At 44.0% G+C, this 21,079-nt stretch overlaps 1 protein-coding gene across 2 annotated transcripts in view; it reads right to left on the bottom strand.

The window, feature by feature from the left end:
• The window catches only part of PIK3CB (phosphatidylinositol-4,5-bisphosphate 3-kinase catalytic subunit beta), a 210,790-nt gene that overhangs the window by 189,346 nt on the left and 365 nt on the right, over positions 1-21,079 (bottom strand). The window contains exon 1 of one of the 2 annotated variants that reach the window (XM_054040186.1): positions 17,931-17,951. The exons of the other annotated variant lie outside the window; for it this stretch is intronic. The gene's annotated coding sequence lies outside the window, so the exon portion shown is untranslated. Of the gene's footprint in view, positions 1-17,930; positions 17,952-21,079 lie in introns of those variants that run through there. 2 annotated transcript variants of the gene reach the window in all.

The raw sequence follows: 21,079 nt of genomic DNA on the forward strand, positions 1-21,079 counted from the left end.
ACATGTTACTAGTTTCAAGTCTATAGGTAACTTTGTTATGTCACGATCTCTGTTAGAAACTCTAGGAAAGATCAGGGTAAACCAAAATGCAAGTCTACTTTCCACAGAGTTTTAAAAATATTGGATTATTCAGGCAATTCAGTCCCAGACCTGTGGCCATGAAAGTTAATGGGAATTTCATTATTTATTTCAATCATAAGAGCAGGCTCTAGCAGTCCAAGTCTCTTATACCAGTGCCCCATTGATGTAACCTCATTGGTATGTCTCCTCCAACACTGTAAGGGAGGGGAGAGTTAGATTTGTGCCTGACAGGTTAAGCATGTATTCATAATTGAGTATTTGTACAGGAGCAGAAGTAGGTCTGGATAGGTTGATGACAACACTGTCCCTTCTGTCCTGTATAATTTTGGGGCTTACCTTTCAAATGTACATTTTAACCTTTAAAATTGTATTAATGTTTGTGCAATGGGAAGACTAAATAGAAAGGATAAGTAAATAAATAAAGAAGTATGCACATACCCAACCAACACTCAGCCTAGGATGAAGGAAGAAACAAAACAAGAATCAGGGAGAGTCCCTGCTTACCCTGGAATGGGGAGGCTGGCTACTTGCAAACACAAAACTTAGCCCATTCAAATTCTCTTTTAAGCCACTGGAAAGACTCATATTTCAGTGGGAGTTGCATTGAGACCTAGTACCTTTTAAACTCAATTTCTACATAGTCATCCAGTTTTTGCTTAAATACAATAGTTTTACTTGATTCTGCCACCTTACTTTGAAGGCTATTCCACTTTAAATGTTCCCTCATTAAATTAAATCTATATCAGAGTTTTAATCAGACTGTGTGAATGGAGTAGTCCATCCTGGGTATCAGCTGCTTGGGAGAGATGCCACTAAAAGGCCTGTTAGCATATCAGTTTAAATATATGTGATTTGGATGCAAATTTAAAATATAAACATGACATTTCCTGCTTAGAATAAGTCCCTAAAACTGATTTTAAGCTAAACCATTTAGTATTTGGACTCAAGGGTATGTATGTTTGTGCTTAAATATATCACACAAACTTACTTATCCTTTGTTTAGAAGCCAACTGATGGAGTGATACTTGAATTATCAAATTCTCAGAAATGTTTTCATTGAAAAGAAGTCCATAATGAAGAAAAATGCTTTAGAGTCACTGACTGCTCAAAATGCTTCAGACTGACTCAAAAAGCATTCTACATATCTTTTATAACTTAGGATCCAACAACATCTACTCAAATATGAAAATGTAAATGATCCTTGGACTGGCTCTGACATCCCAAATTAAGACCCCTTCTTATTCCTCAACAGCAGTCAGGGTAACCTTTTAAAGTGAACTCGTCCTGACGAATCATAGATAAGCACATAAATAGTGTATCAGAGCTGCTGGGCCCAGTTCAGGACTCAGATTCAGTAAGTCACAATTCTGTGAATGACTTCAATGTGAATTGTACCTGTGTACCTTGAAGGCAGATAATATAAGAGTTCATGTCATAGTAAATTCCAAAGCACTTCAGGGGTTAACAGTGCTCCAATACACATTGCTATACTATTACTTGTCAATTTTGCTCCTTGCCATACCATTGCTTTGTTAATCATCTTGTCTGTGTGTCCCTCAGTGCTAAACAATGCTTAGAGCCCTGCATGGATACAAAATTTTTAATCCACATCTGATCCGCAATCCGTGGATATCTGCAGATATAAAGCAGATATCTGCAAATTTGCAGGGCTCTAAGGATGCTCTGTTGCCCTTTTCTTAGTTTCCATAAATATAGATTGCAAAATTGACCTTCAATGCTATTTTTTCCCCCTCTGCAGCTTATGGTTCTGTAGTAGGCTGGCCACACTGATCTTATTGAAGTTTTTTTTTTAAATTGTCACTAAAGAACAGGTGAGATCTTTCCTCAAAGGATAACAAAAAATCTATATGGAAACTACTTACTATCTAATAAAGAGGCAGGGCTATCATACTGTGTAAAAGTTAAATGACACTAGTAATACAGAAGAACATAAGAAAAGATGCTTTGTGCTTTTCATTATGACATGTAAGTATTTCTCTACAGTGTACCTATCCCTCTGCAGCATTTTAACTATCAGGATACTTTCATAATTGTAATATAGTTTTCTTGGCATTGATAAAATACACCTGAAAGAAACTTTAGTTTTGCGGTTCTAAAGAATAAACTTCTGCCATATTTTAAACATCTAGTTTGAAATAAACCTTTTGGAAAGGAATTCTTCTGGACAAAGTATGAATAAATCCCACCTCCAGAATGTTAATTCATGGCATTGATATTCAATTATACATATTCCATGTATGTATACAAGCAGGGCCGGCACTTCCATTTAGGTGACATAGGTGGTTGCCTAGGGCGCCAGGATTTGAGGGGGGGGGCATTTTGCTGTCCTCAGCGGCAATTTGGTGGCGGGGGGTCCTTCCGCCCTCCGGGTCTTCGGCAGCAATTTTGCGGCGGGTCCTTCACTCGCTCCAGGACCCGCCGCCGAAGTGCCCCGAAGACCCGGAGCGCGGAAGGACCTCCGCCCGCCGCAGAATTGCCGACGATGACCGGGAGCGTGGAAGGACCCCCCCCTAGGGTGCCAAAAACCCTTGCACCGCTCCTGTATACAAGTGTTATGACATTCTGAGTTGCACCTGTGAAGTTTCTTACAGACTGTTAGATATAGCAGCTGTCATAACATTGTTCATAACAATGTTCATAACACTGACCTCCCAACCTTTATCCCAAAGATGAACTTCTAATTCTTTCTTCTACCTATGTTTACTACTGCCAGAAGCAGCATCCTGCCTAACTGAATAAACATTACTGGTTCATTGCATCATTCAGCAGCAAACGACCAATTCACATTTGCCAAGTGCAAAAAAAAAAAAAAAAAAAATCTACATTAACACCACATTCCAGAACTACGATAAGGCTGATCATTTAAGTCTACTAAAATCAGAATGAATGTTTCTATGGCAACTTTATTGTTATTGCTTTCAGTTACGAAGCCCTTATAGTCCAAATAAAAAGATTCCAGATATAGTGATTCATTGAATTTTTCTATGATGAATAAACATTCTGGATAATGAGTATCCTGAATACTAATCTGCATTATTACTGCATATAAAAATATCAGTTGTCTCAAATTCTGAACATGTAGACCTCAGAACTGCAAACACATGTGAATAACTTCATACATGGGAGTAGTCCCACTGGGTCCAATGGTCTTTCCAAACCAGAGTATGTGTTCTGTTCATGTCAGATATTGTGCATCTTACTGTGTTCCAGTTCATTCCAGCTTTTTAACTAACCTTGCTATCTAGGTTGGCTACACTTTTCCAAGGTTTCGTGTTCACCCTTTCCCCCCCCCACTCAGTTTTTCCTATCTGATATAATTGTAATTATATTAAAAGGACTTTTATTAAAGTACTAACTTAATTTCTTTCCAGTTCTTTTATCCAAACTGGCCAGCTAAATATGAACTTTTGAAAGGTATTTGGCAGAGGTCCGTCATTTGTCAAGTTATTTTTCCAATTTTTTGTTGGTGTAAGTTTTAAAACTGGTATCAAATGATTTTTGTTATATCAGTAAAAAGAATCTCTTACATTCAGCTGAAGTTCTTTAGTCTAAAGAAAAGCCCCCCAACCCCCGTTCCCACCTCAAAAAAAAAAAAATCATTAGATGAACTAAGTACAAACTTGAAAACCACACTAGAGTTTCTGGTTAACAGCCAAACTTCCATTACTCCCTGGTGCTGTGGAAAAGAGCAGATACTCAGACCAGCATTCCAGACTACTTGTCAGGTAGTAATTTCTTTCTTAATTACATTATTTTCTGAACTCTACATCATTAGCTATGAACCTGGTGCACTGTCCAGAGGTGCTGTATGATCCTGTATCATTCTGCTGGTCCAACAGTTGCAGTAAATCAATATTTCCAATAGCACATGAGGCTGTGATTGCTATGCCCAGTTCCCACAAGTTTTATTAATCACTGAGTGGTATGCTGCCTCTGGAACAGCCAGCTCAGAGTTCTGGAGGCTTCAATGGAATCAGAAGACTGGTTCAAAGCCTTTCTTACAGTTGCTGCTAAATCATAATTACTTAGAAATATTGGCTATGGCAGACCAGGAAGAGGAACAAAGAGTCTTACTCATGGAAAAAATGACTAGTTTTATGAACGATTCATATGACAGATATATGAGCACATATCTACCTTTTAAAGTTAATGCTTAAATTGGGAACTGCATTAAAAAACCAAATGCCCTCCAGAACTTCTCTCATTAAGATCTCATGCAATCCCATTTGTTTCATATGTTGTTTACACTGTATTCTTTATCCAGCTGTGACCCATGTGACTGCTTCCCCCACCAATTACATTAATATTTTCTTTGCACCTCATGTAATCTTAATTTTACCATTTATTTATGCCCACAATAAAAAGGAAGAATAAAAAGCAGAAAAGCAGGCCATAGCATAGGAGATATGTCCAGGCAAGGGGGTGTGGCCAAAGTGCTACTGAGCTCTGAAATGCCTCCCACCACCCCCAACCCCAGGAGCCATTACCAATAAGCACAACTTACTGCAGTCCTTAGACTGCTTTAAACCATGCTGTGTACTGAACTGGCTGCAGAATCATATGGAAATGGGAAGATAGTATAAAGCGCCCCCAGTACACAAAACTGTACCAATTGCAGCCCTGGAATTTGATGGATTTTTAAAATTATGTAATTAAGACTCTAACCCATGTTTGTAATTGAAATAGTTGTTTTCAACTTGTAGCAATGACCAAGCAGTCTTTTTTTAAAATGACATCTATTGTACTGTACCTTTGATTGTCAGAAAAATAAGGAACTTTCATACTGGTTTATAAAATGATCACACTACATGATGTGACAGACCCAGACCAGTAGGGTACAGGAGTCTGGTAGAGGGCAAATATACTGGTTGAGTAGTTTTCTGTTCCCCGAGTGACCAGAGAAGGGGCTGCACTAGAGTAATCAGGAACCTGCTAGAACCAGTTAAGGCAGGCAGGCTAATTAGGACACCTGCAGCCAATTAAAAAGAAGATGCTAGAATCAATTAAGGCAGGCTAATCAGGGCACGTGGGCTTTAAAAAGGAGCTCAGTTCAGTGTGTGGTGTGAGTGTGGGGTGCTGGGAACTGAGAGTGAGCTGCTGGAGGACTGAGGAGCAAAAGTGTTATCAGACACCAGGAGGTCCTGTGGTGAGACTAAGGCCTGGTCTACACTACGGGTTTAGGTCGACTTTAGCAGCGTTATATCGAATTAAGCCTGGACACGTCCACACAACGAAGCCCTTTCTTTCGACTTAAAGGGTCCTTTAAACCGGTTTCTTTACACCACCTTCGACGAGGGGATTAGCGATAAAATCGGCCTTTGCGGGTCGGAATTGGGGTAGCGTGGATGGAATTCGACGTTATTGGCCTCCGGGAGCTATCCCACAGTGCTTCATTGTGACCGCTCTGGACAGCACTCTCAACTCAGATGCACTGACCAGGTAGACAGGAAAAGACCCGCAAACGTTTGAATTTCATTTCCTGTTTGCTCAGCGTGGAGAGCACAGGTGACCACGCAGAACTCATCAGCACAGGTAACTGTGATGGAGTCCCAGGATCGCAAAAGAGCTCCAGCATGGACCGAACGGGAGGTACGGGATCTGCTCGCCATATGGGGAGATGAAGCAGTGATAGCTGAACTCCGTAGCAGTAAAAGAAATGGCAAAGTATTAGAAAAGGTCTCCAAGGCCATGAAGGACCGAGGCCATAACAGGGACACACAGCAGTGCCGCGTGAAAATTAAGGAGCTACGGCAAGCTTACCACAAAGCCAGAGAACCAAACGGAAGGTCCGGGGCAGAGCCGCAAACTTGCCGCTTCTACGCGGAGCTGCATGCCATTCTAGGGGGTGCAGCCACCACTACCCCAACCGTGTGCTATGACTCCGTCAATGGAGAAACACACAGGGAAGACGGTTTGGGGAACGAGGAAGATGAGGATGGAGGTACTGTAGGTAGCTGACAGCAGCAAGGAAGCGGAGAAACCGGTTTCCCCAACAGCCAGGATATGTTTGTGACCCTGGACCTGGAACCAGTAACCCCCGAACTCACCCAAGACCCTCAGGGCACACAGGAGACCTCTGGTGAGTGTACCTTTGTAAATATTTGTAAACATTACACATGGTTTAAAAGCAAGCGTGTTTAATGATTAATTTGCCCTGGCAATCGCGGCCAGTACATCTACTGGAAAAGTCTGTTAACGTGTATGGGGATGGAGCGGAAATCCTCCAGGGACATCTCCAGAAAGCTCTCCTTCATGTACTCCAGGCCAGTAGCACGTAGTCTGGAATCATTGCATAACAAAGCATGGCAGCGTATGGTCCCGGTGTTTGCTGGCATGCAGACAATATCCATTCCTTATCTCTCTTTGTTATCCTCAGGAGAGTGATATCATTCACGGTCACCTGGTTGAAATGGGGTGATTTTATTAAGGGGACATTCAGAGGTGCCTGTTCCTGCTCTTCTGAACAGAAATGTTCCCCGCTGTTAACCACGCGGTGGGGGGAGGGGTGAAGTGATCATCCCAGAGAATCGTGTGTGTGGGGGGGGGTGGTTTACTTGGGTTTGTGCCGCATGTTAACCGGGAAACCGCAGCCCCTCCTTTTACATTGAAAACCCATTTTAAATGGCCAACCCAATTCATCCTTGATATGGGAAATGCGCTGCTGTTTGAAACCTTTCCCGCATGTTAAGAAGGTTAAAAAAGTCAAAACACTGTGGCCTACCATGGCTGCCTGCAAGCAGAAATATGTTGCCTGGGACACTGCGTGAGTGATCTCTCATACCAAACCGGCAGGCAGAGGAAAAATGCGACCTTGTAATGAAAGAGTGTACCCATTGTTCTCTAAAATGTGTCTTTTTTAACCACCTCTCCCTTCTCCTCCACCAGCTGCAAATGTTTCTCCTTCGCAGAGGCTAGTGAACATTAGAAAGAGAAAATGTAGGACGCGGGACGATATGTTCACGGAGCTGCAGATGTCCTCCCACGCTGATAGAGCACAGCAGAATGCGTGGAGGCAGTCAATGTCGGACATGAGAAAAGCACAATATGAATGAGAGGAGAGGTGGCGGGATGAATGGCGGGATGAAAAGAGCAAGTGGCGGGCTGAAGACGATAGGTGGCGTCAGCTTGCAGACAGACGGCAAGAGTCAATGCTCCGTCTGCTGGAGCATCAAACTGATATGCTCGAGCGTATGGTTGAACTGCAGGAAAGGCAGCAGGAGCAGAGACCGCCACTACAGCCTCTGTTTAACCAACAGCCCTCCTCCCCAAGTTCCATAGCCTCCTCACCCAGACGCCCAAGAACACGGTGGGGGGGCCTCCGGCCACCCAGTCACTCCACCCCAGATGATCGCCCAAGCATCAGAAGGCTGGCCTTCAATAAGAGTTAAAGTTTTAAAATGCAGTCTGTCCTTTTCCATCCCTCCTCCCCCACCCATCCCAGGCTACCTTGGCAATTATCCCCCTACTTCTGTGAGGAACTAATAAAGAATGCATGAATGTGAAAAAACAATGACTTTATTGCCTCTGCAAGCGGTGCTTAAATTGGGGAGGGGAGGGTGGGGTGGTTGGTTTACAGGGAAGTAGAGTGAACCGGGTCGGGGGGGGGGGGGAGTTTGGAGGGTTCATCAAGGAGAAACAAACAGAAGTTTCACACAGTAGCCTGGCCAGTCACAAAACTCGTTTTCAAAGCTTCTCTGATGCACACCGCGCCCTGCTGTGCTCCTCTAACCGCCCTGGTGTCTGGCTGTGCGTAATCAGCGGCCAGGCGAGTTGCCTCAACCTCCCACCCCGCCATAAAGGTCTCCCCCTTACTCTCACAGATATTGTGGAGCGCACAGCAAGCAGCAATAACAATGGGGATATTCTTTTCGCTGAGGTCTGAGCGAGTCAGTAAGCTGCGCCAGCGCACTTTTAAACGTCCAAATGCACATTCCACCACCCTTCGGCACTTGCTCAGCCTGTAGTTGAACAGGTCCTGACTCCTGTCCAGGCTGCCTGTGTACGGCTTCATGAGCCATGGCATTAAGGGGTAGGCTGGGTCCCCAAGGATCACGATAGGCATTTCAACATCCCCAACGGTTACTTTCTGGTCCGGGAAGAAAGTCCCTTCCTCCAGCTTTCGAAACAGACCAGAGTTCCTGAAGACGCGAGCATCATATACCTTTCCCGGCCATCCCACGTTGATGTTGGTGAAACGTCCCTTGTGATCCACCAGGGCTTGCAGCAGCATTGAAAAGTACCCCTTGCGGTTTATGTAGTCGGTGGCTTGGTGCTCCGGTGCCAAGATAGGGATATGGGTTCCGTCTATGGCCCCACCACAGTTTGGGAATCCCATTTCAGCAAAACCATCCACTATTGCCTGCACGTTGCCCAGAGTCACTACCCTTGATATCACCAGGTCTTTCATTGCCCTGGCAAATTGGATCACAGCAGCCGCCACCGTAGATTTGCCCACTCCAAATTGATTCCCGACTGACCGGTAGCTGTCTGGCGTTGCAAGCTTCCACAGGGCTATCGCCACTCGCTTCTCAACTGTGAGGGCTGCTCTCATCTTGGTATCCTGGCGTTTCAGGGCAGGGGAAAGCAAGTCACAAAGTTCCATGAAAGTGGCCTTACGCATGCGAAAGTTTCGCAGCCACTGGGAATCGTCCCACACCTGCAGCACGATGCAGTCCCACCAGTCTGTGCTTGTTTCCCGGGCCCAGAATCGGCGTTCCACGGCATGAACCTGCCCCAGCGACACCATGATTTCCACATTGCTGGGACCTGTGCCTTGTGAGAGGTCTATGTCCATGTCAATTTCCTCATCACTCTCTTCGCCGCGCTGCAATCGCCTCCTCGGCTGGTCCGGGTTTTGCCTTGGCATGTCCTGGCTCTGCATATACTCCAGGACAATGCGCGTGGTGTTCATAGTGCTCATAATTGCCGCGGTGATCTGAGCGGGCTCCATGATCCCAGTGCTAGCTATGGCGCCTGGTCAGAAAAAAGGCGCGAAACTAGTATCTGATGGACTAGGGGAAGGAGGGAGGGCGGGCCAAGTGACGACATGGCGTACAGGTACAGGGAATTAAAATCAAGAAAGGTGGCTGTGCATCAGGGAGAAACACAAACAACTGTCACACAGAATGGTCCCCCCAAAGATTAAACTGAAAACCCTGGGCTTAGCAGGCCGTTGATTTCACAGAGGAAGGGGAAGCAAATGAATACAGAACAAATCTATTTTTTACATCTTAAGCTGGCAGCCAACGGTGCAGCCTGAGTGATAGCCTCTGCAGTACGATGACGACAGATACCAGTCGTAATATACTATCGTCTACAAAAAGGCAAGGGGCTGCTGCTGTGTAGCAATGCAGCCCCACGTCTGCCAGCCCCACGTCTGCCAGCACCCAGATCGCCCTCGGCCTCTTCTGGGTGCTTAGCAGACAATACTGGGCAATTGGCAGAAAATAGTATACTACGACTGATAGCCATCATCATCGAGACAGTAGCATGTCTGCCCAGGTGCCCATGATTGACAGCCACTGCAGTATGACAACGACGGATACCAGTCATAATATACCATCTTCTACCAAAGGGCAAGGGGCTGGTGCAATGCAGCCCCACGGCTGCCAGCCCCACGGCTATTAGTCATGCTACACCGTCTACTGCCAAAAGGCAGTTAGCAGCTGCTGCTGTGTAGCAATGCAGTCCCACGTCTGCCGGCACCCAGAGGACATATGGTGACAGTGAGCTCAGCTGAGCTGAGCGGGCTCCATGCTTGCCGTGGTATGTTGTCTGCACAGGTAACCCAGGTAAAAAGGCGCGAATCTATTGTCTGCCGTTGCTGTGACAGAGGGGGAGGGGCCTGACGACATGTACCCAGAACCTCCCGCGACACTGTTTTGCATCATCCGGGCATTGGGATCTCAACCCAGAATTCCAAAAAAAGGCGCGAAACTAGTATCTGACGGACTAGGGGAAGGAGAGAGGGCGGGCCGAGTGACGACATGGCGTACAGGTACAGGGAATTAAAATCAAGAACGGTGGCTGTGCATCAGGGAGAAACACAAACAACTGTCACACAGAATGGTCCCCCCAAAGATTAAACTGAAAACCCTGGGTTTAGCAGGCCGTTGATTTGACGGAGGGAGGGGGAAGCAAATGAATACAGAGCAAATCTATTTTTTACATCTTAAGACGACGGTGCAGCGTGACTGATAGCCCTCGGCATCTTTCTGGGTGCTTGGCAGCAAATACTGGGCGCTTGGCAGTTAGTGTATTATGATGGCCTTCAGGCCTATTGCACAATCTGCTGCTCAGGGAAGATTCTGCTAATGTGCAATGATCCAACTTGTAATAGGACGGTTACCAGTTGTAATACACCATCTACTGCCAAAAGGCAAGGGGCTGGTGCAATGCAGCCCCACGGCTGCCAGCACCCAGATCGCCGATGAAGGCTACCAGTCTACTGCACCGTCTACCACCAAAAGGCAGTTAGCTGCTGCTACTGTGTAGCAATGCAGTCCCACGTCTGCCGGCACCCAGAGGACATATGGTGACTGTGAGCTCAGCTGAGCTGAGCGGGCTCCATGCTTGCCGTGGTATGTTGTCTGCACAGGTAACCCAGGTAAAAAGGCGCGAATCTATTGTCTGCCGTTGCTGTGATGGAGGGGGAGGGGCCTAACGACATGTACCCAGAACCTCCCGCGACACTGTTTTGCATCATCCGGGCATTGGGATCTCAACCCAGAATTCCAATGGGCGGCGGAGACTGCGGGAACTGTGGGATAGCTGTGGGATAGCTACCCATAGTGCAATGCTCCGGAAGTCGACACTAGCCTCGGTACTGTGGACGCGGTCCGCCGACTAGAGCACTTAGAGCATTTTATGTGGGGACACACACAATCGGCTGTATACAAATGATTTCTATGAAACCGACTTCTATAAATTCGAACTAATTTCGTAGTGTAGACATACCCTAAGGAAGGTGTTTGCAGGAGGCCATGGGGAAGTAGCCCAGGGAGTTGTAGCTGTCATGCAGCTGTTACAGGAGGCACTATAGACAGCTTCAGTCCACAGGGCCCTGGGCTGGAACCTGGAGTAGAGGGTGGGCCTGGGTTCCTCCCAACTGACCTGGACTGTGGGCTCTTCCAGAGGGCAACGTCTCTGGACTGTTCCCCAACCCACATGGTGAATCTCTGAGGCAAGAAAGTCTGCCAATAAGTGCAGGACCCACCAAAATAGAGGAGGAACTTTGTCACAATGGGTGCAAACAGGTGACAAGCGAATCTTAAGAAATCTGGATGCTCAGTTCCTATAAGCAAAGAAAGCACCCAGAAATGGGACTATTTGGCCAAACACATTCAGAGTCTGCACAATTGTGCCAGAAAACTTATGAAAACTAGTGCTCTCTGAAATTTTTGGTGTTCCTAGCATCTCTTTCAAGCAGAAAGTGCAGAGGTGCACCAAAATGAAAACTTGTGATCATGTAGGGAAAGTTATCCCAACCTCAAATTCTGTTCAGGTTTAGGTCATAATTCACACATTCCTCACACAAACTAGAATACCTGTCGAGTAATTCTAACCGCAAAAATATATGGTATGTTTAGGAGGTTCTTATCTTCCCATCACAAAAACAAACAAGTACAAAGTCCTCTAATGAATATTACAATAATTAACTAACAGTCAGCCTAATATTTATTCAGTGCTTTGAAAATACAAAGTGTTGTCAGTATAAAATTGATCATTACTATTTTAAAGAGCAGTCTTTGGTCCAGCTCTTCAGTTAGTGTATATATAAACTGGCATAGTTCAACTAGAGTGAACTATGAACTAGAGTTTAATACCAGGTGAGCATCTGACCTATTCTGTGTGGTTGCTTTAATTAAGGTTTCTGGTAACTGGATATTTGACACTAAAAGAAAGGAAGCACTGTAAACATCACTTAAGGTAACTATAGGAAAGTTCATCATGGAATCAATTAAGGTTCAGAGCCCAAAAGTCTCAGCAGGAAGTCTCTATCATTTTGAGAGTTGAGCTGTGGCTTAAAGGTAATTCAATTCCTTTCATATTCTATAAAATAGACAAAGTTTAGAGAATACCTTGATCATTTCTATGGACTTCAAAAAAGCAGACTCTTACTCAGAGAACTGGTAAGTAAGGTGCCAGGGAAAGAAAATCTAAGGGAAACAGAAGTTCATGAGAGCTGGCAGTTCCTCAGGAGACAATATTAAATTCACAACTGAATTCAAACAATTCCAATCCAAAAGAAAAAGAGGAAGAATAGTAAGATACCAATATGGCTCCATCAGGATCTCTTTAATGACCTGAAAATCAAAAAGGAATCCTACAAAAAGTGGAAACATGGATAAATTGATAAGGAGGAGTAGAGGGGGAAAAAAGCAGAAGCATGTAGGGATGAAATCAGAAAAACTGAGGCACAAAATGATTTACACCTGGCAAGGGACATAAAAGGCAATAAGAAGAGGTTCTTGAAATACATTAGGAGCAAATGAAAGATGAAGAAAAGTGTAGGTCGTCTACTTAGCGGGGAAGGAGAGCTAATAACTGATAACATTAAGGTAAAGATGTTTAATGCCTATTTTGCTTCAGTCTTCACTAAAAAGGTTAATGATGACCGGCTCCTCATCACAATTAATATTGACAACCAGGGGAAGGAATGCAAGCCAAGATAGGGAAAGAACAGGTTGAAGAAATATTTAGATAAGTTAGATGTATTCAAGTCAGCTGGGCCTGATGAAATTCACCTAGGGTCCTTAAAGAACTAGCCAAAGCAATCTTGGCACCGTTAGCAATGATCTTTGAGAATGCCTGGAGGACGGGAAAGGTCCCAGAAGACTGGAGAAGGGCAAACATAGCACCTATCTTTAAAAAGGGGAACAAGGAGGACACAGGGAATTGTAGACTAGTCAGCCTAATTTCAGGAGCTGGAAAGATAGTGGAGCCAATTATTAAACAATCAATTTGTAAGCACCTGGAGTATAATAGGGTTATAAAGAATAGTCAGCATGCTTTTGTCAAGAACAAATCATGCCAAACCAACTTAAATTTCCTTCTTTGATAGGATTACTGATCTAGCGGATTGGGGGGCAGGAGAGAAGGAGTCAGTAATGTGATACATCTTGATTTTAGTATGGCTTTTGGCATACTTCTGCATGGCATTCTCATAAGCAAACTAGGGAAATGTGGTTGAGATAAATTTACTATAAGGTGGGTGCACAACTGGTTGAAAGACCACACTCAAAGAGTAGTTATCAATGGTTTGCTGTCAGACTGGGAGGGTTTTTCTACTGGGATCCCGCAGGAGTTGGTCCTGGGTCTGGTACTATTTGATATTTTTACTAATGACTTGATAATGGAGTACAGAGTATCCTTATAAAATGAGCAGATGACACCAAGCTGGGAGGGGTTACAAGCACTTTGGAGGACAGGTTTAAAATTCAAAATGACCTTGACAACTTGGAGAATTGGTCTGAAACCAACAAGATGAAATTCATGAAGACAAGTGCAAAGTTCTTCCCTTAGGAAGGAAAAATCAAATGCACAACTACAAAATGAGGAATAACTGGCTAGGTGATAGGACTGCTGAAAAGGATCTGGGGGTTATAATGGACCACAAACTCAATACGAGTCATCAATTTGAAGCAGCTGCAAAAGAGGCTAATGTGATTCTGGGGTGTATTAACAGGCGTGTTGTATGTAAAACAAAGGATGTAATTGTCCCGCTCTATTCAGCACTAGTGAGGCCTCAGCTGGAGTACTGTGTCCAATTCTGGGCACCACAATTTAGGAATGATGTGCACAAATTGGAAAAAGTCCAGGAGAGAGCAACAAAAACGATAAAAGGTTTAGAACAGCTGACCTAGGAGGAAATGTTAAAAAAACAGGGCATGTTTAATCTTGAGAAAAGAAGACTGAAGGGGAACCTGATAACTTGTCTTCCATATGTTAAGGGCTGTTATAAAGAGAACAGTGATCAATTGTTCTCCATGTCCACTGAAGGTTGGACAAGAAGTATTAGGTTCAATCTGCAGCAAGGGAGAGTTAGAAAGTTTTTCATAATATCTAACCTAACTATAAGGGCAGTTAAGCTCTAGCCTAGGCTTCCAAGGGAGGTCGTGGAGTCCCCATGGGAAGCTTTTAAAAACAAGTTGGACAAAGCCCTATCAGGGATGGTCTAGGTCAGGGGTCGGCTGCGTTTGGCACGCGGCTCACCAGGGTAAGCACCCTGGCGGGCCAGGCCAGTTTTATTTACCTGCTGACGCGGCAGGTTCGGCCGATCGTGGCCCCCACTGGCCGCGGTTCGCCGTCCCGGGCCAATGGGGGCAGCGGGAGGCGGCGCGGACGAGCGATGTGCTGGCCGCAGCTTCTCACTGCCCCCATTGGCCTGGGACAGCAAACCGCGGCCAGTGGGGGCCGCGATCGGCTGAACCTGCAGTGTCAGCAGGTAAATAAAACTGGCCCGGCCCACCAGGGCGCTTACCCTGCGAGCCGTGTGCCAAATGTTGCTGACCCCTGGTCTAGGTTACTTGATCGTGCCATGGCGCAGGGGGCTGGACTAGACTTCTCGAGGTCCCTTCTAGCCCTACATTTCTATGATTCCTCACATTTGTTATGCTCTAGGAGGAAGCCCAGTAATAGACTGACATCATCAAGTTGTCCTATGTAATCTCCTTATTCTGCTTAATTGGTATTTTTAATTAAAAGCTACATGCAGTATTATTTGCTGAGATCAGAGGTCACAAAGAGGGTACACAATGAATGGGTACTAGATTTTCAGAAATGTATTTGTAAATCAAGTCTTCCTTAGACTAAAAAAAATCAAGCTGAGCAAGATACCTTTTGTATATTTAAATCTATGCAGTACTCTGATGGTGGGTGCATATGAAAGTAAGGAAACACAGGTGGTTATTTCCATAGCCTTTTTTTTTTTTTTTTGTGCAGCTGGTTTTAAAAAAAAATGATGGGGAGAGGGGTGGTAGCAGGAGCATGTGGAGCTGAAATATATCATCACTTTGCGTAGACCATGCTATTGACCCTGTCCATTTAAAGCACTGAAGCTATGTTTAAATTTGGGTTGGGATAAGCTGTGTTTTTCATCTGAGTATATACCAAGTTAAACAAGCTATCTGTACTCAAAGAAAAAGAAAAAAAAGAGGCTGAATAGAGTTTGCTGGAACCAAAAATAAAATCCATCTCCACAGTGAGACCAAGTGAAGAAAATTTTAGCCCTCTCCCCCAAATAATTTGCTTTGAGAGAGCTCTAAGTGACTGAAAAAGAGCAATGATGGGGTTATAAAGGAAGATGCATTTCACCTTGCTCTATAGAGGTTACTACTATTCCCAATATACCACAGCCAAAGCCAATATGTTTGTCTGTGTCTAACCTCCCTGCCTCACTTGACATCAACAAATGCGATGACAGTAAACTAACTGAGGAGAGATTAATTTCCTGTGATCTCACAATCCCATTGCCAACACCACTCTCTCATGGAGGAAAAAAAAGAGAGGTTCTCACAATTTTAACCCCCATATGCTAATAAGCCATTTAAAAAAAGAAAAATGGGAGAGGCAGGATAGATGCTGAAGAGCAGTCTTCTGGTGTCACAATTCCACAAATCTCTGAATTTTGTTTTATGTGAGCTAGTAATCTTCTACTTGTACTGTTTGAGAAGAATCCCTTTTCTCTTGGAATTTTTAAACTGATGCTGTAGATTGTTGAACTGTCACTGTGTTCACTTTTCTATGCTATTTTCCTATTTATTTGTCCATTTTTACAGGATGTGGGTCCACTGGGATGCCATCAGTAGGTAATTTTACACAGTGCTATGCAGAAGGCGGCTCATAGTTGGGTGTGACTTGCTGAATCTCCCAGGAGGCAATGGGATGAGTTAGGTTATCTGTTAGATCTTTCATTTTAGACTAGATTCTGGTTCCAGGCCAGAGCCAAACATCATTTCTCCCCAAATAAATGTACATCAGTGCTGCAAAAACTGTGTAATGAACACACACATGCTGGCTGACCTTGGTCCTGCCAGCAAAGTTGTGTCACAGCCATGCATAACCTGAACAGAGGAGGTTGTAGGCAGATCAGAGGGGTAATCTACTCATAAATATGCAGATCAGACCTTCAAAGATTACCACCACTCAAAAAATATACCTCTATGGTACAGACTGTTTCTTTACATATTCAAAGACAATACAGAACCCAGATAAAACAGTTCTCCTCCTGGTCACAGCTCCGAAAGATGGTGTTTATGTGAAGTCCAAAACAAACAAAAAAACTAATTCCTGTGATTTAACAGAAGTGATGTTCTCAGTCTTAAGGGGTAGTGAGGTAACATATGCTAACTTTCTATTGTCTGTTTATGGTACCTTGCCTTCTAGAATACGGGGTGAGAGCATTGATCGTGGTAGCTGAGTTTTAAAATGGAAAAAAATGGGATTATATAAGCCAAAAGTCACCCCCAAAATAGTGTAAGCCTTAGGTCACTGTTTTTTTGGGGGGAGGGAGAAATCTTTTAATCTCAGTGAGGAAACCTTTCACATGAAAAATTTTAAAATAAAAAAACCCAGCAATACTTCAAAAGTAGAAGTGATGGCTGTTCGGCTTATCATCCCCTGCAAGACTGGTTATGGTAATCATACAATGTATGCTAAGTATACTACATATTCCAAGCTACCTGAAAATAATTAATAGTTCATAAACAATCTTCCCACCGCTGTTTCAATGACCACAGTGTTTCTATTGATTACACAAAGATATTTTTTTTTAAAATTCCCAAGTAGTAAAACTGAGGTCACATATACAGAAAATATAGAGAATCACTCTACTTGTGGATCCTAAATACAAATCCTATCTCTTTATCTTAAGGGCTCCCTTGACAAGTGTAACTCACTTTGTGGCCCATACCTGCAGTTTGAAAATCACTCTCTTGATGCCTAAGACTACACAATTAAAGTCAACTGTGCTTATAACTGAGGTTCCTAGTTGACGGTGACTCCTTAGCCACCTTATGGTTCTGATTTTCAGCATGCTGAGCACCCATCACTCCAATGATGTCTATGGGAACTCAGCACCTGTGAAAAATCAGGGCTTAACTGCTGCGAGATATAGGGTGTTGGGAAGAACTAGCAGCAATGTTCAGCAAATTCCTTTCTTCTCTCAGTTACATTAGTATGGAAATAGTGGACAGTAGGTTAGCATATCTCAATCAGTGTTTATGTAAATAGCAGTGTGAGCAGAAGGAAGAGGAAATGGTGAATAAGGTAGCGGAAAAATGGAAGTGAGGAAGGTCAGAAGGTTATTTATATTTTTACAATATCTTTAAAATAAAGTTCCACCCTATGGAGAAATATGTGGCAGAGCAAACCTTTCAGCACACAGGAAGATAGGAATGACCATACTGAAGTAGATCTAAGGTCATCTATCCAGTATCCTGTCTCTAACCTCTCTCGGTGCCAGATGCTAGAGACATCCACATTAATATTTGGCAAGCCTAACTTGAGATTCTCCTAGACTGATCTAAAAAGCTACTTGTTACTAATATCCACCACAGACTTTCCTTTTTGTTAAAGCAGCACTGCATGAAAGAGAAGAGAAATCTACGCTAGAAGTGGGGAAGCTGAATGACAGAGCATACATTATTTGTGACAGATCGAGCCAAGGATGAAACTTGATATAACGTACAATGTCATCGCTTATCTTTCTCCTGGTTCTCAAAACATTGCATTTGAATGTGTGTGTCATGAGTGTGCAAAATCAACTTGGCTTGTGAACTGGACTGCACAGGTGCTAACACTAGCAGCGTAAGAAAGGGGCCACTTACTCAAAGCAGAGTCTTGGAGGGTGATTCTTAAGGCCCATGCAAGCTTCCTAGTCCTGTGGAAGGAAGTTCTACATTAGGATAACATGGCTGGGAACATTTCACTGGTAGGTCTTTCTATCCCCCTACAGCACTGGCTTCTCTATGGCTCTTTACTAGAGCTAGTCCAAAAAAAAAAAAAAAAAAAAAAAAACACTTCAATTGAAATGGTTTTTTGAATGGGAAATTGAGCATGACAAAACAAGGTTTTTCATGAAAAGTTTCTACTTACGGCAGAAAATTTTGACTTTATGTTGAAAAACCAAACACTCAAAAACGGAGACATTTTCTGTTTTCAACCAGAACATCATGCTGAAAACCAACACACTTCACTCTGGGAAATGCTGCTGTGGTTCCACATGGGAGTCCTCATACTCCTCTGAGTCAGATCCCTGCTTGGACTACACTTCCTATGATGCACCACGGTCAGGGACTCCCATGATACTGGAGTGATTCACCAAGATGGGAGACCACAGTGCAGCCTGGAAGATGAAGTCTGGTTAGGGAGCCTGCCCCATAGAAGAGAATGGGGCAATGAATCACCCAAACTCAATTCCCAGGAGGCACTGCGGAAGCATTCTGAAACAAAAGTTTTGGTTTTTTGAATTTTCATTAAAAAATTCAGACAAAAAAAATTTAATTTCTAAATTAAAAAACAAAACCAAAAAACCCCAACCTCCACACCTGACCACTCTTGCCCCCTGAAGGAGTCCCGGAGACTTCTGCGGTCAACTGTGGAGCCAACTGCATTAGAAAGAGATAGGGAGTCCAGCAATGGGGATATTAAGTGGGAGCTCCCACCAAAAAACTGGTGCTTGTGCAAAGGTAAGATGAAGGATTGCAAGGAGCTTAGTTGCTGCACTTCAACTTCCTTTTCCTGGGGCATTTCTTCAGTCTGTGGACCTGACCCTTGCTGGCGGACAGCTCAGTTTCAGAGCTTGCCTACTCTTATTCTCCACATGGGACCAAAGTTAACAGGGAACAGGACAAATTGTCCTGACATCACCAAGCACTGGCATATTGTTTTTTAGGTTTAGGTATAAAACCAGCTACTGATTCATCACCTACAAAGCATCATTTTAATACAGGCCCCAATCACATGGAAATGCATACCCAAAATGTAGTGCCACTGAAGTTTTATGAGCTCTCTTGCAGGCTGTAATGGTTACAAGAAGTAAACTATATACACCTCTACCCGATATAACACGACCCGATATAACACAAATTCGGATCTAACGCCGTAAAGCAGTGCTCGGGAGGGGGGGCAGTGCTCGGGGGGGGGGGGGGGGGGCGCGCGGGGCTGCGCACTCCAGCAAATCAAAGCAAGTTTGATATAACGTGGTTTCACCTATAACGCAGTAAGATTTTTTTGGCTCCCGAGGACAGCGTTATATCGGGGTAGAGGTGTATATAAGCAGACTCTCAGCTTCATGCTTTAACAGCTCTTCAACTAAAATAACCTGCAGCATGCTACACCTCTCAACACAATGTAGTGCCTGAAAGGGACACATTACAGCAAGAATCTCTTCAGGCCAGTTAGGAGTCAGAGGTCTATTTGGGAGGGAGTCTGGCCTGCTGGGTAAACTGAGTCATGGGTTATTGATTGGATGCTTTCATGAGGAGTCACATCCTGAGACAATGCGAGAGTTGGGCTACGCCCAGTGAGAGGTTTAGCTGGGAAGGAAACATGGAAAGTGATGATATCCAGAGAAAAGCTGGGTATGCTAAAGAAAACAAGCAAGCAACATTAAATGCTTTCTGTTACTAAAGAACTACGGATTATAGCTTTGGACAGTAAATATGGAAAATGTTTAAGGAAACAGATAACACTAGAGAAAATTAGGACATAGTTTAACTGATGAAGGGAGTGAGCAGGACATTCTTCCCCTTCCCCAAAGGCCATAACCCACATTGGAGGAGAACAGGAGGAGCAGCAAGCTGACAGATGGGTGGAACTTTGAAGGTGCTGCCAGTCACTGTTCCACATGCCCAGACGGGGGTGGTGGGGGGCTTCCTGCAGTGAAGGTGGCAATTTGGCAGCTTTCCCCAAGGGTGCCCCCCTCTTGTCTTGCTTCTCCTCCACCACCACCTTACAGGACATCTCTTGAAGCTGTTGATTCTTCCCTTATGGGGGCAACAGCTCTGGTGGGTCCCTTGGACTTGCGCCCCCCCACCTGCCCAAGAACCACAGAGGCGCCTGCAGTGGATTTACATCCCTGAGGGTGTGAATCAGGAACTTATACAATTGACATCCACTGAATGGAAACTGAGTGAGCAGATTGCTAACAAGATGAGAAAAGCCATCCATGGATGCAGGGCTATTAAGTACGGAGACCACACATGAGGGTGGGAGGAGAGGCAAGCTACAAAAGGGGGCACAATTCTCCTCCAATTGAAATCAATGGTAGTTTTCTTGATGATATGGGAACAGGATCAGGCCATCTGGCAGTTCTGCTTCTGCACTCTGCCTTGGGTGGTGCCTGTAATGTGGGGGAAATCCCAGGGCTTTCATAGGCATTAAAACAACTATGAAAAGTCAGTGCCATCTCCTTCATTTCTGCACTAATCAGAATAATCATACTGTTGGCCAGAAGCTGGTTCCCAGAACGTGTTAACAACAGACCTTAAAAAATGAAAAAGCTCAGGAAGTCTTTTAAATAAAAGAATCTCTCAGCTATTAAGTACTTAACACCCCATCCAGATAGAATGCAATCTCTTTACTCTTTCTGGCTTTAACAATTTAAGAATTTTTCAATCAATATTCAGCAAAACAGTGCATTACCAGTGATTTTCTTTCTAGAAGTGTTAACAACATTCATCTCCTCTCCCTTCATCTAAAACATTTTGCTTCTATAGACACAAACTCAGCTAGCAAAAATCAATTCATTCCCAGTTTATTATAGTCCTAGCTCCTCACCACCTACTTAACTCCTAGCAAAGTATCTCGTCTCTCTGTAAATTTAAGCACATAAACCACGACGAAAATCAGGTCAGGCTGTAACTTTTGAAAACAAGGCTAGAAGAGGTGAGGAGACACGATTTCCTGGCTAGCTGATGTAACACTTTATAAATAGATGAACAATCACTCCGAAAGCCTGTTTTTCTTGTAAAGA

The sequence above is a fragment of the Malaclemys terrapin genome, chromosome 9, assembly GCF_027887155.1.
Source record: "Malaclemys terrapin pileata isolate rMalTer1 chromosome 9, rMalTer1.hap1, whole genome shotgun sequence".
In the NCBI taxonomy this organism is placed as follows: domain Eukaryota; kingdom Metazoa; phylum Chordata; order Testudines; family Emydidae; genus Malaclemys; species Malaclemys terrapin.